Here is a 14017-nt window from a genome sequence, read left to right on the forward strand (position 1 = left end):
TTTCTACTGATGTTTTTCCATTATATGTTTTCTAGTTCATCAGAATGGGCACACAGGAGGGATGTATTTTAATAAACAAACTGTTAAATTGGAATTGGACATGTTTCATTTTGAGTACCCAAAAATCCAAACCAATGAGGGAAAACAGCATTGAAGACCACCAACAAAAGACAACAAGAAGCAAGGTCTGAGAAAGAACAAGACACTGCTCCAAACAGAGAGGGAAAAAAAAATCACTTTTCTCCTTCATGAAGCTGCCTCAGACACACCTTTGGTTCTGGACTACATGATATGCACTTATATATGTTTATATCCAAAATATAAACACATAATGTATGTGCACACATAGGTACTCTGATGTCTGGTTTGCTTTTCCAAAAACTCTAGCCATCAGTATCTGTTGACTGAAGTCAACAACAGCTGTTATTTGGTTCCATGAAAAATTGACCTGGATGACTGTATTTAAGCACAACAGCTCAAATTGGTGGCTAAACAAGAAAAAAATGTGCTCTGGATAACCCAAATTGGCTGACAAAAGTATTTCAGGTATTCATTTTGAGTTACTACACACAACAATGAATACAAGGAAGGTGCTAATTATGAGTTTTATTAAATAAGGCATTTAAAATAAACTAGTATTAAATTAATCTTCCATCTAGATGTATTATGTGGTCCAAGAAGAATCTCAGTGGACATTAAGCAAATTGTTCACTTGTTTCTTTGGGAAGAGGGAGCAATTTCTCTTATAGCTGCCTTTAAAACTTCCTTTTCAGTCCTATTACTAGGTGAACTGCTGTCAGGAGCACACACCAGGCTATAGACCCCTTCCTACACTGCCTAAGCACTGGAATTCCTGCAGGGCTTATATATCAAATGATGCCATGATTTTAACTGCATGCAAAAGGAAAGCTGTATAGCCATATAATGCATAGACTTAATGCTATAAAAATAATGTATACAAATCATGAAGCTGAGAGGAAACTGCATGATAAAGAACAAGATTAAAAAAAAAAAAAAAAAAAAAAAAAAAAAAAAAAAAAAAAAAAAAAAAGGTCAGGCACCAAAACCACTAAGTTGTGAATCCAAACCACCCTTCTTTCCAATGTCTGATTTTCAGTGAGGAGCCATGCCTATAAAAGATTCACAGTCCAGGAGCTTGAATGAATAAACCTACTGGCTACATGGTATCATAAAACTTTGAATATGGCAAAATTAAGCCACAGAGATAGACGATGAAAAGAGTGCCATCTTATCCAACTTTTTAACAAAAAGGCAAAGCATCTTTTGTAATGGCAAGAGAGTATCTCTTTCAATGCTTGAAGCCCAAAGCCTTGAAACAACAGCCTCTCTATAAGGAACATTTGGGTTCACATTCACACACATCCCCAGCAGAGCCCAGTGAAAAGTCTCCTGAGCTACCACCAGCTCAGGGCAGCTCCAGCCTCAGCCGAGCTGAGCCCGCATCATACCCAAGCCCAGAAGAAAAAGCACCAATTGACAGATGAAGTAGCACACTTATACAAAGTAGCTTACAGGCCTCATTTAATACCTGGCATGGCAGCCCACCAGCCTGCACCCAAAGGATCAAGTTGCTTAAAAACCCCTCAGCGTTTGTGCATAATCAAGGGTACCTTCCTATATACTCTGGAGCCACCACAAATCTCATTCGTTTCAGAGGATAGGCACAGATCAGTACTGGTACCAATCAAAAACCAATTTTCAATTCTGAAAGATAACTAAATGATCAGCCACACAAAGTTTCACCCCTGAGAAAATCTGGAAACAACATGTGCAACTCTTGAAACACTTACCTAAATTAACTGTTGCCTTGAACAGTGTTGCAAAGAGAAACAAAAGACAGTAAATTGTATCCTCAACTGAAGGTTGCACAGATTCTGGGAGTAATTTAATGCAAAATGTACAAAGCAAAAGTTAACTTTGTTTCCTTTCACAGCATTAAATATCGCAATTTTATCATGCACCAAAAAGAAGCCAACCCTACCAAAGTCTGAGATATTTATTACTTATGGCACAGCCATTTAAAGATTTCACTCCATTTTTCTATTAGAAATGCTCTGATGGCACAGGAGTCTGGACACGTAAATTATGACAAACAGCTTCTCATCCATTCCTACAAAATCCACGACTCTTTCCTCTTCCCATCCATCACCAGCAATTAGCCCTTGTTTTCGAAAAGTCTCACCACTTCCTTTCCTCACCAATAATTGCTGGCTCACTACCAAGACAGACTCTATCCTTATCAGCCCAGAATACCCATTCCCACTGCTCACTTATTCATTTTATGGCAATTGCATGCCTCCTCCTTCCATACCCAGCAGCCTCCCAGGCCTGCAAGAAATTCCATGCAAACATTCATGATTCTACTTCAGCGCTCTCTCTCATCTCTGACATGGAAGTAATGCTGGCATCCAGAGCAACATCACACTCACCACCCCCAGGGGACTTTAGGCCTTAAAATAAATTTTCCAAAACAACAACAAAACCAACAAACAAACAAAACCAGTACAATACCAAACAAAAATAAAAACACAGAAAAGTGACAGAAAAATTTATACTGGAACCTTTGGAACCTTTAAGAGGTATCAAAATGCATTTTAATTCATGGAGTTGCAACATTGTTCTTAAATAGAAGGACTGTAGCTTTAGTTTACAAATATAATGAAATTAAATCAGTTTTCAATTTTTAGTAGCAGTAGACATATCTAGACTAGGCAGGAGCTTTTTCTCTTCTTTCTTCTTAGTACAGAGTCAAACCCAATTTCTTCTCACTAATCTACAATAATTCATGGATTTAAATATAGAATCCACACTTGTAGTAGTCTCATAACCTTTCAGGGGAAGTACTGTCCCTGTCCTCAAAGGCCAGAACTAATTTTGTGTTAAAATATTCTAAGTCCCCCTAGCTTATCTATTTCCCCCTACCAAACCAAACATATCTATGCATTTCAATCAAGGAAAGGTCAAGATATCAAGCACACTGTGGCCCTACCTCAGGCTTCACAAATAGTTTGTGATAAATTTCATGTTATGACAATGCAAGTAAAAAAAAAAATATATATATAATAAAAATAGAATCCATTAGTGACTTGGAAAGCTTCTTGCTACATAAAATAAATCCAATCAAGAAACAGAAAACGATTCCAGACATCATATGCCTCTGTCTTGACATTACTGAGAGCATTTTAAGGAAAAAGTGGTTGCATGTTGGAAGCTTTCTTTTCATTTTAAGCCTTCATGCAATTATTTCTCAATCATAACTGCAATACAAGGTGTGGGAGATTGTGGTTTTTGTAAACCCACACCCAGATTTCAAGTGGAAGCTCTCTCTTTCCAGCCTTGGTTGACTTCCTTGTACCTCTCATAAAAATTTGCTCTGACAAGAAAAGAAACATACTGTACTCCAATGATCATATTGCTTCAGTAAGGATAGTGTACCTCAAGTTGCATAATAAGGTGACAAACTAGTGAAAGGAGAAAAATTAAAAAAAAAAAAAATCACATTTACAGTTATGACTTCTACTATAGTAAGCTATATGATTTCACACACGAGATTCACCCAGCCTCGAGCAAAATATGGAGGAAAAAAGCCAGATGCATTTTGTACCAGGAACACCCCAAGAGGGGCACACATGGGTCTACAGAAATTTCCACCTCACTTGGGAATCCATGCATCCAGAAAAACACTTCAACCAAAGGGAAGGAACAATCAAAGAAATCAAATTCTTATCACATTTTCCTTTCTACCTTCCTAGATGTTAATGGATAGGAAGTTACTCAACGTGCCATCTCCTCTTCCACCTAAAAATCTGTCAGTAACAAAACCTGCCCTGTTCTCCTCTGCCCATTTTTCATGATGCACAAATCCAACAATGCAACTCACCTGCTCACACACACTACACTGTAAAATTTGTACTCCTTGCAGCCTGTTGAATCTCTTCCACACGCAGGTTGGGTTGGCCTGGAAGACCCTCATGCTTACTCTCACCTCAGTTACACACAGTAAAATATTTTCTCAAAAAAAAAGTACATTAGCTAGAAGGCTACCTTAACTGAGAGCATAGTTCAAAAGAGGAATCACTGTTTAAACTGTCTGGATTTTGTTTAATCTGTTTTAGGTGCAAATTCTGCTACCAGATGAAAATTCCAGGGTAGGTTTTTGAGGGGGAGTTCAGAACTCCCTCCCCCCCAACCACAGAATAAACCACACTGTCTCAAAACACCAGCAAGGGTTTCGATCACCTTCCAGACTGTCACAAGCAAAGCAAGCTACTGTCAAATTGCAACCAAAGACAAACCACAGAAACAACCTCTTTCCCACACTTCAGGCTCCCATACCCAAAAATCTTCTCTCAAGCAGCAGCTCCTCCCAACCAGCCCCCTGTGAGAGCATCAAGGCTCCTTCTCACCCCAAGTAAGGCAGGTGTGGTCCCCATCACCCCTCCCAGGTGATGGTGCTGCTCCTTCCCCACAGTTCTGAGCCTCCACCCAGCCCCTGCTGCATCTGGTGCCTTTGCTGGGACTGCCCCCAGAAGAAAGGTAGGAACACTCCAGCCAGAGCCCCCAGAAAGCATTTTCCAATTTCTCTGCAAGCCCAAATAAGGGTCTCATCTCCTGCCAGTGGAGTATGCCTCCCAGCTGGGAGTTACCATGCTGAACACTTTCTATCTGGCTCAGCTTTTCCTCTCTCTGCAGATCTCATCTCCAAATAGAAGAATGATTCTTTGCATTTTATTGGAAATAGTCCGAAGAAATTTGAAGACAGATAAGTTGTAAATTTTAACGGTTTGTCAATAAGTTATTAGTACTTGAAATGTTCAAAGTACAAACAAATGCAAATATATCTAATGATTTGCCTACTATATCCAGAATCTTATGGCAATAATGAAATTCATTCTACACAAACTCTCAGATCAAGCTACAAGGAGTAGTTTCTCCTCAGTAATTTTTACTCCTTGTAGTAAAAATTCCTCTCCATTTTCAGTGTTGATGAAATTAATAGTTTTCATGCAGATAAATGAAGTCCACCTCTATGTTCAATTTAGTTTTCCTAAGGAATGGCAAGTTCCTGAGAAGAATCTCAGCTAGAACAAAATCTTCACAGAAACAAAAAGGGATTGCTGTTTTGATTTTCTTTAAATAGAAATATAATATAACTAGGCTTCATTTCCAAGATGACACTAGATAGCCATTCTAAATATTTTCATCCACACAATCTATTTATTATTCTCTGTCTTCTCTTTCCACAAACAGCACAAGACTTTCCATTTCTGAGACTTCAAATTAAAGACTTTCATATGGTTATCTTCAGTCATGCAAAGTTCAAAAATAGTATAAATGCAGAACAATATTAAGACCGTAAATCTAAATGTACAGTAGTTGCATCCAGTACACAGCAAAAAGCTTACCCACAATAATCAAGAAAATTAAGGGTAGGTCTTTATTAAAACTCAGTCAGAACCAGGAAATTAGAACTGTATTGCTTTTTGTATCTCTGTTTACTACAGGAAAGGATCACAAGTGATTATTTGTTCAGATTTCTGTTCTGCTCTAAAGTAGGCCAGCCAGCTCAGCACTTTTCTTAAGATTATGAATACTTGTCTGCCCTACATATGGTTTAGGCTGAAACCAATCAGTTGAGCTGAAACACAGCAAAACTAACTATTTTCACGTCATTCATTTTCAGCTATAATGAAGAAGTGCACAGAACAGGTATAAAAGGATCAGATTTTAAATACTTTTAAAATTTTTTTTGCCATTAGCATCGTTCACTAAGGAGCTCACTGATTTCCTCACTATTGGATTAACACTTCATCTAGATTCAAAAATAATTTGTTGTTCATTTATAACTCTTTAACCACTTGTTTTCTCTGCTAGTTTCCAGTTTATTTTTTTGCATTGATTACCTCATTTAATAGGAAAACTGAGTGCTGAACTGCATCCAGTAGACTTTTCTATTACTAGGACATTCAGGATGGAAGCACACTTTGCAAGAAGCCTTACATCAAAATTTTAAAAAGATATGAAAAAAAATAATTTCTTGGATTTTTAACTGAAATACTTCTGTTTGCTCTTTCTCCCCCACACAAGCCATTCTTGAGAGTTTTGTTGTTATTTGGAGGAAAAGATGTTAAATCATAGAAGGTTGTTATACTGAGTTCAAAATAGAAAATAGTAACGTTTTCAAACAAACTGAGCTATTTGGAAGATCAGCACTGCAGAAAGTTCTTTGCTTAAATTGTTTTTAACTTATTTTTCTTAAAAGTTAGGTAGTCTCAATTTCTAGACCTGGTAAGCACTCATAGACTCTATGAAGTCATTACCTTCAATATATAATCTAATTATGAAAAAAAAATACCCCTTTCATATTTGAGTTTTCCTTTTCCATTTAAGATATAAATATTATCAAATCATTAGTAAGACATTTCTGTCACTCAAAACTCTTGCAGGCATCAGTAGCAAGGCAAAATACAAAAAAAAAAAAAAAAAAAGAAAAAGAAAAAGAAAAAAAGGCTCCAAAGCAAGTTTGTTTAAAACAAAGACAAGTATTTGTATTTAGTGTTCTGATGTATGAGACAGTATTTTTGCACCAGGGGGGAAGCATACCTTTCATCAGCTGCAGAACCTTGGTATCAGATGGTGATATAATCCAAATGGGTCTCAGCAGCATATTCCACAATATCCACAAGTTTCAGCATGGGGCTCTTCCACTTCCCCCAGGAGACCATTAACCATTACTATGAATCCAAAATACGCTAAGACATTAAGCAGCCGTATAGTCCAGTTAGAACCACAACAAGCAGCCCTGAAGAATCCCAAGCTGTATTCCACCATTTGAAGGGTAATGCAATATGGCACACATCACAGACTGATGTTCTGGCAACCATCCCATTTTCCCAGCAATCATGTTGTGACCTGTTCAAATATGAGGAAGCAGTGTTAGTTCAGCACAGTAACTCCGTCACACCACTCAGGAACTAACATACAAATATATAGTTACATTCTTCTGGGTAATTTCAAACACAAATTTCTTCACAGATTTAGACACATCCTAAACTCAAAGCCTGCTGATGGCATTTTGTTTTAAAAACATTGTGGGGCTGGAGTGTAACAGAAGAAGGTTTAAGAAAAAGGCTTTCATATATATCTACAGATTGCACAGTCTTACTCCTAGAAAGCACTGAAGTGACAGAGAAAAAAGGTAATATAAAGGATCTTCAACTGCCCTGGCAGGTGTTTAAAAGCTAATGAAAACAGTTAGTCAATAAAAAAAAAAAACCTAAGTAGAAAAAATAAAACTTATCAACCCTTTTGAGGGAAATGTATGCAGATCTTCTCTGCCTCCTTAGCCCTGTTGCAGTGTCTCCCCACAGCACCTCCACCAGCAGATGTGCTACTTCAGCTGGGACCTAAACTTTGAGCACTGCTGATGGCATTTGGCCCTGGAAGAAGCCAAAGTAGCCCAACCCACATCAGTCTACTCTGGTAGTCCCTCTGTGTAATTCCTTCAGAGGTGCAAAGAGCAGATTTGACTTAGGTTGGGAAGGGGACTATGGAGAATGGAGAGAAAAGTCTGAGTGTTCTGCACAGGAGGGAACAATGACATGAAGAACAGTGTCGGGTCTGCGAAAATGGAGTGAGGGAAAGGGAAAAAAACAAACTTCCACACTAAGAACAATGGAGAGGAACTAGAAGAAGCTTTTAGAGACTGGAAGATGCATGTACACAGAGACAAAGGTGAGAAGAAAGGAGAAAGTGAACACTGGTGAACAAGTATAGAACAAGCTAGAAGCTCTGTCTGCAGAACTGGGTAACATGGATGTAGAGCAGTCCACAGAAGAATAAGTTTAGGAGAGAACAAGAAGAAGCTTTATGTTTGCTTCACATCAGGAGAAATGAGCATTTCTAAGCATGGAAGAAAAGAAGGATCCTGGCAAAAGGAATTTTTCATGAGAAATACAAGCATAAAGGTAGAAGAGTAGATGGAAAGAGACTAAGGAGGAAGAGAATGAATAACAATAAAAAGTAAAAAGTAGACTTCAGAAATTCTGAAATGGGTAGATCTAAGGAGAGAGGGGGACAATTAGGAAATTGGAACAAGAAAACACAAGAAAGTAGAGTATTGGGATGAAAAAAGATAAAAATGGAAGATTATTACATAGCACAGAAAAAGAAGATGGGGAAATAATAAGATACTAAATTGATCTAGATAATTAAGAAAAGTACAAAGAGCTCACAAGTAAGTTTTGTGGAGTTGCGATGCTTGCTCTAGAAAGCGTGAAGCAAAAGGAATGGAACAAAACCCAAGGCAACTCTCGCGTTTCCAAAGGGACGAAGGGAATTGCACTGAAGCCCAGACGAGGAAGGGCCAGCCTGGACTGACCCTTTTCACTCTCCCAATGCAGTCGGAAGAACAAAGTCCTCCCTCTGGTCCGTCTCTCTTCTCCAAAAATTGTCCCTCGGCACTTCTGTGCACCTTGGCTCTCTGGGATGGTCCCAGAGCCGCAATGTGTTACCCTCTGGGGTGTCTCGGGCCCCGCGACCCAAGCTGGCACACGGAGGAGCACCCACCTTGCCCCTGCTGCGCGCTGCCCTGCCCAGCCCAGTCCCCCCACTCCCCGGCCAGGGCCGCCAGGACTCCCTACAATCCCGTCAAGTTTTCCCCGTCTTCAGCTTTTCTCTGTCCCAACACTTAAAAACACAGCCCGATCCAGAAAGCCCTCCTAGTCCACTTCCCTCCCCACCAAAAAAAAAAAAAAAAAAAAAAAAAAAAGGAAGGGAAGGGGAAAAAAAAGTTAAACCTCTAAAATAAAACAAAGCAGGCACAAGAAGGAGGCAAGGCCTCCCGTCCGACTGGTGCCCCCAGCCCGCATTAAGGGAATTCGGGCGGAATGACTGTCTTACCCTCCCCAAAAATACCTGCATGTGCTCCCAAAAGTACAAAGGAAAGGCTGGGCTGGCCCGCAGACGCCTCCGCTGCGCTCCCAGACCCGAGCGCGGATGGCAGGGCGGAGGGGGGAGCGACGAGGGAGCAGGGAAAGAACAATAAACCCCAAGTCCAAACGTACCTTCTCCTTTCTCTAAACTGTGAAACCAGATTTCCTTAGAAGCCTACGGCGGGGCTCTTTGCTTTTAAGCGGCGGGAGAGCTCCAAGAAAGTTGAGCAAATCTCTTCCGATAAAGTTGCCGAAGATGAGTTAACCCGGGAGAGGCGAGGAAGAGATGGAGAGTTCATCCGAGTTTCTCCTTTTGTTCAAGTTGCCCGAGCAGACAAAGAGCCGGCAGCGGCGGCAGGTCCCCCGCGCCCCTGCTCCCCCCGCGGTCCAGGCGCCGCCGGGGTCCCGTACTGCCCTCGCCCCCCGCCTCCTCCCACCACCGCAACTTTCCGTCTGCTCCATCCCTCCTCAGCCCCGACCCCGGCTCCGGCGCAAAACTTCCCTCGAACTGAACCTCCCAGAAAAAGAAAACAATTTAATTCAAGGCGGGGGAGTGGGGGGTGGAAAGGGAGAGAACCATCTCTCAAATCATTATTTCCGGTAGATGCACCTCTTTGTTTGGATTCCCCCGACTGTCAGTGAGGACAAGCCTCTGGGGATATGCTTTCGGACAGTTTGATCTGCCGGAATGAGACGGGCAAACGCAGGACATAAAGAAAAATAACTTTAAAAGAAAGAAAAGGGGGGGTAAAAAGTAAATAGAAAACAATATAAAACTCCGGAGTTGCGAAACGAACCCGTTTTTCATGGACACGGGAAGTACATAAATAAACAACTGAAGGGGAATTTCGGAGAACTGTTGGTTCTCCTCCCCCTCCCCTTCGCACTTTTCCAGAGAATGTAACAAAAAAAGCCCCCCGAAACCTCCTGGCCGAGGCTCCGTGCCGCCGCCGCCAGCTCCTGGCATCCCTACCTGTTGCGTAAAGCGCCAAGATAGGGCCGACCGCATCCGTCCCAAAGAAACCCAAAGGGAAGGAGTGGACCTCCCGCACCCCACGGCCCCTCCACCTGCCCTCCGGCAGCCCCCACGGGGACACGGGCACGGGCGTCGCTGGCAGCCCCGGCGCGTCCCCGGCGGACGGCGCGGCTGCCCCGCGCCCTGCCCGGGCCCGCTGCGGGGCGGCCGTCGGGGCGCCCCGCTCCCCGCCGAAAGTTTGGCGGGGCGGGGCCGGGGGGCGCCGCGGCCTCGCACCGAGACAAAAGGAGCGCGGAGCAGCGCTGCAACTCACCTTGGGAGTGAGAGAGGGAGAGAGTGAGGCTGAAGAGACACCTTCCGCCTCAGTCCTCCTCCTCCTCCTTCCCACCCCCCGGCCCTGGGGGACAGGCTCATGCTGGGGACCGGGGCGCGATCACCCGGCTCAGCCCCGCCGACGGTCCGCTCCCCGGCGCTGAACAAAAGCGGGGGGGAGCTGCCCTGCCGCCCCCGCCCCCCCTGCCCCTGCTGTCCCTAACTTTTTGGTGCACACCTAGCATCCCAGCGGGCCGGCCCGGCGCTCGGGAAGGACGGGAGAGAGCGACGGCGCGCCCGGATCGGGATCTCCACGTCGGGGCAGCGGGCCCGGGGCTGCCGGCAGGGCGGGAGCGCTGCCGGGAGGTGTCGCCGGGTGGGGGGGCCACGACGCGGACCCGCTGCTCATTGTCTGTCCGAGGGTGTGCCCGTGGCAGGGCGGCGTGGAGGGTGCGTGGGCGTCCGCAGCACGCGTGGGGGTCTTGTGAGTTTGTTCACTCCCTGTGCGCAGTGGACATGGGTGCCAGAGGCTCCAGCCCTCAGGACCTTGCCTACCAGGCCTGAAAGATGTCCCCAGTGCGGTTTACTTTGTTTTCTTTTCTCTTTTTGGTTTGTTTGGTTTTGTGTTGATTTGGTTGGGTTTTTTTCGTTTTGTTTTGGGTTTTTTGCCTTAGAAACAGGCAAAATCTTGGAAAAGTTACTAGGAAATGGTAGTCAATAGCAGCCCATACCCAGTATGGTAGGGCTAGTTTTTCAAAGTCAGATAACAGGGGATGATCTTGAGATGTGGGGTTTTTTTCAGAAGGGAGAAGAGAATGGAAGGGCACACTATTTAGCCTTTGGTTAAGTTGTCCTGTTGACAGCTTCTACAGTCCCTGCTCACGGATGACTCTTCCTATTTTCCTTCAGTTCATGTTCATTTCATGCCAACAACCCCCAACTTTTCCTTCTTCCAGCTCCTTTCCCCCTCCCAATCTTCCCTAGCTTTGAGACTCATTCAAACCGTTTCCTCCTACCCAATGATGTCAGCCTCAAAATTTTGTTTTTTAAAACATTTTGCAACTCCCCACCCAGGATCAGCCTTTTTATCCTCATGCCCCAGAGAAACTGCCCCCAGCTCTTCCATCGCTGCTTGTGAATCATGTTGCTCTCGAGCACTGTCTACCTACATTCTGCTGCAATGTACATTGCTGTTGGTTTTCATTACAGATTTCTGTGGTGAAATGATAATACATATAGTGTAATACCTGGCATGAGAAGCTGAAGCATCCTTGTAGTCATTCTTTACCATTCACCTTCTTCAGCTCTTCTGCACTGAGTGCTCTGGAGCAACTATCATAACACTTATAAAATTTCCTCCTGAATTATTTTCTATGCACTGTTTCTCCCTTCCATCCATTTCTGACTTTTCACAGGTTTTTATTCTCTCCATCTACACTATTTCCATGGTTGTTTTGTCCATGTTTCTCTTTCCACCTCTGCACTTTTTTTTCCTTAATATTTTGGTTTTATGGTGGAAGAGGAATGTTGACTGCACCTTTTCTTACTTCCACCCCTATTTCTCTAGTTTTCACATACACTCTTTTAGCAGGGCACAGTGAAGCCCAGCAAACACGTACTCTTCTGCTAACACATATTTTTTTTTTTTTTTTGCTGTGTTTCTTTTTCAGATGATTCCCAAATCCAGTGGAGCACTGTCCTGTTGTTTGCTCGTTGTGCATTGTGGTGCAACCAGCAAACACCCTACAAAGGGCTACTCTTGGTGGCTTTTTCTGGAAAAACACAAATTCTACAAGTAGCTCCTTGTGTCATGGGATTTTGGCTTTGGCAGACATCAATGGTATGTTGCATAAAGGTATAACTTGCTGAGAATTTGTGAAGATGTTGAATTACCCCATGGTCTGCCAGCTGAGTTGGAGTTTGTGGGCCAGGTAAATACGATCAACCGTGCAGCCTTCTTTCCTTCCCTTGGAAGAAGGAGGCCAAAAGCAGGAGACATAATAATATACATTGTAACTCTCTGGTACTGGTGCTATTTAAACAAAACATGTGTCTACCTTATTACTTCATTATGAGTGATAAAGGTTACTAATCACTGGATCAGACATCACCAGTTGCCTAGGATCCGATAATCATGGATCACATTCAATACACATAAAGAGAGGAGGGTCACCATTGAAAATATCTTGTGAAGAGCTAACTGAGCAAGGATGAGAAAAATAGAAAAATTGTTTGAAAGGACAAAAATGTCAGAAACATTTCAATAAAAGCTTTTGTGTCTTATAGAAGGGCTCATTTGATGGGTAAGTGGCCATCTGCCATTGAGACAGTAAAATTTTTTTGAAATTCCCTCGTGGTTCATTGGGCAGGTAAAGAGAAGCATTAAGCAGTAAAAAGGAATACATAAGAGGCAATAAAAAAAGGAGCAGTTTATGATAATTAACATGAAGTAGAAATTATATAATGTAGAACATTATTTGGAAAAGTCAAAAACTTTACATAAAAATCCACATCTTGAATGGATGAAATGAAAATAATTTTACACTAAGTGGGGAATGAAGCATCTTCTAATAATGTTCATAGGCCTTTCAGTTCTAATTATGAGACAAAAAAATTATACTAATGATACCTGTGTTCTGCAACTGGGAAGATAAATATTGTACACAGAAAATAACCCATTTTTTGGTCTTTGGGCAGCACCTATCTCCAATAAACATTGAATCCTGAGCCCCAGATGCCTTGCACCCTAACATCAGAAAGCCCTTGGCACATTATGTCACAGCGATGTCAGTTTAATAAATCCTGGAATGCCATGGGAATTATGGGAATTATGGAAACATATTGCCAACATTGTGCCAATATGAAAAAGGGGCAAACAGAAAGACACAAGATTACAATACTCCATTTTGCCTAACATTCGCCCCTTAAAAAATAGTGGAAAGCCTGACACAGGACTACACTCAAGGAGAACTAAGGATAAGAATAATCATTCTAAAGCACTGTTCCTTTATCTTTAATTCCTTTTTTGTATTTAAATTTCACAGTGGATATAGAGTGGGTTGGAATACAGATCTAGTGACAGCTCCACATGCTGACTGATCTGGCTTGAAGAAAGTCACAACAGTGAAGAAATTTCCCATGGAGTGCCAATATTTAAACATTTCCAAATGGCAGTGACCTAGTCTCATCTGGCTCCCAAATAATAGAAGCAATTAGCCTATACTATCTGTGTTTAGTTGCTAAATCCCTGATTCCCACACGCACAGCCACATTTTTCTTAATCCTTTCTGATTTTTCTGAGCTATCTGGTTTCTTTCTGTCTCTGTATGACTTTTACTCTGCTTCCCAAGTCTCCTCAAGGAAAGGTTTAACCAAAATTAACTCTAGACACAATTTCAGGACTTTTAAGATCACAAAAGTTCATCAAATCATCATATAAAAGGTCAAACTTTTTTCCTTGGCAAACTAGACAGAAAACATAATCCAATTTATCTTGTATTTATCCTGGTTGCCCATATTCCAGAAAAGTGTTCCATTTTGCTGAAACATTGTTGGACACACAGTCAACCACTTCTCTTAAGAACAAAGCCAGCTATAATCCTAGCTGTTAAAAAAAGAAAACAACAAAACAAAAACAACAAGGGCTGGACCTCATTTTAAATCAAAATTTGTTTGGCTTTAGTTCTAGTTACTTTTTAAATTTATTTTATGTCTCTCCACCACATTAAATTAGTGTACAGCTAATTTTATAAATGGGGGCCTGAAAGCAGGACTG

General features: G+C 42.1%; 1 long non-coding RNA gene across 1 annotated transcript in view; it reads right to left on the reverse strand.

The window, feature by feature from the left end:
- LOC121347824 overlaps positions 1 to 9432 on the reverse strand; it is a 164405-nt gene extending 154973 nt beyond the window's left edge. The window contains exons 1-2 of the long non-coding RNA XR_005954285.1: positions 9087 to 9432; positions 6625 to 6933 (exon numbers count right to left, since the gene is read on the reverse strand). This is a non-coding gene — a long non-coding RNA (uncharacterized LOC121347824). The remainder of the gene's footprint in view (positions 1 to 6624; positions 6934 to 9086) is intronic.
- Between the last annotated feature and the right edge of the window lie 4585 nt (positions 9433 to 14017).

This window comes from Onychostruthus taczanowskii, unplaced genomic scaffold, assembly GCF_017590055.1.
Source record: "Onychostruthus taczanowskii isolate IOZ18803 unplaced genomic scaffold, ASM1759005v1 scaffold94, whole genome shotgun sequence".
In the NCBI taxonomy this organism is placed as follows: Eukaryota; Metazoa; Chordata; class Aves; order Passeriformes; family Passeridae; genus Onychostruthus; species Onychostruthus taczanowskii.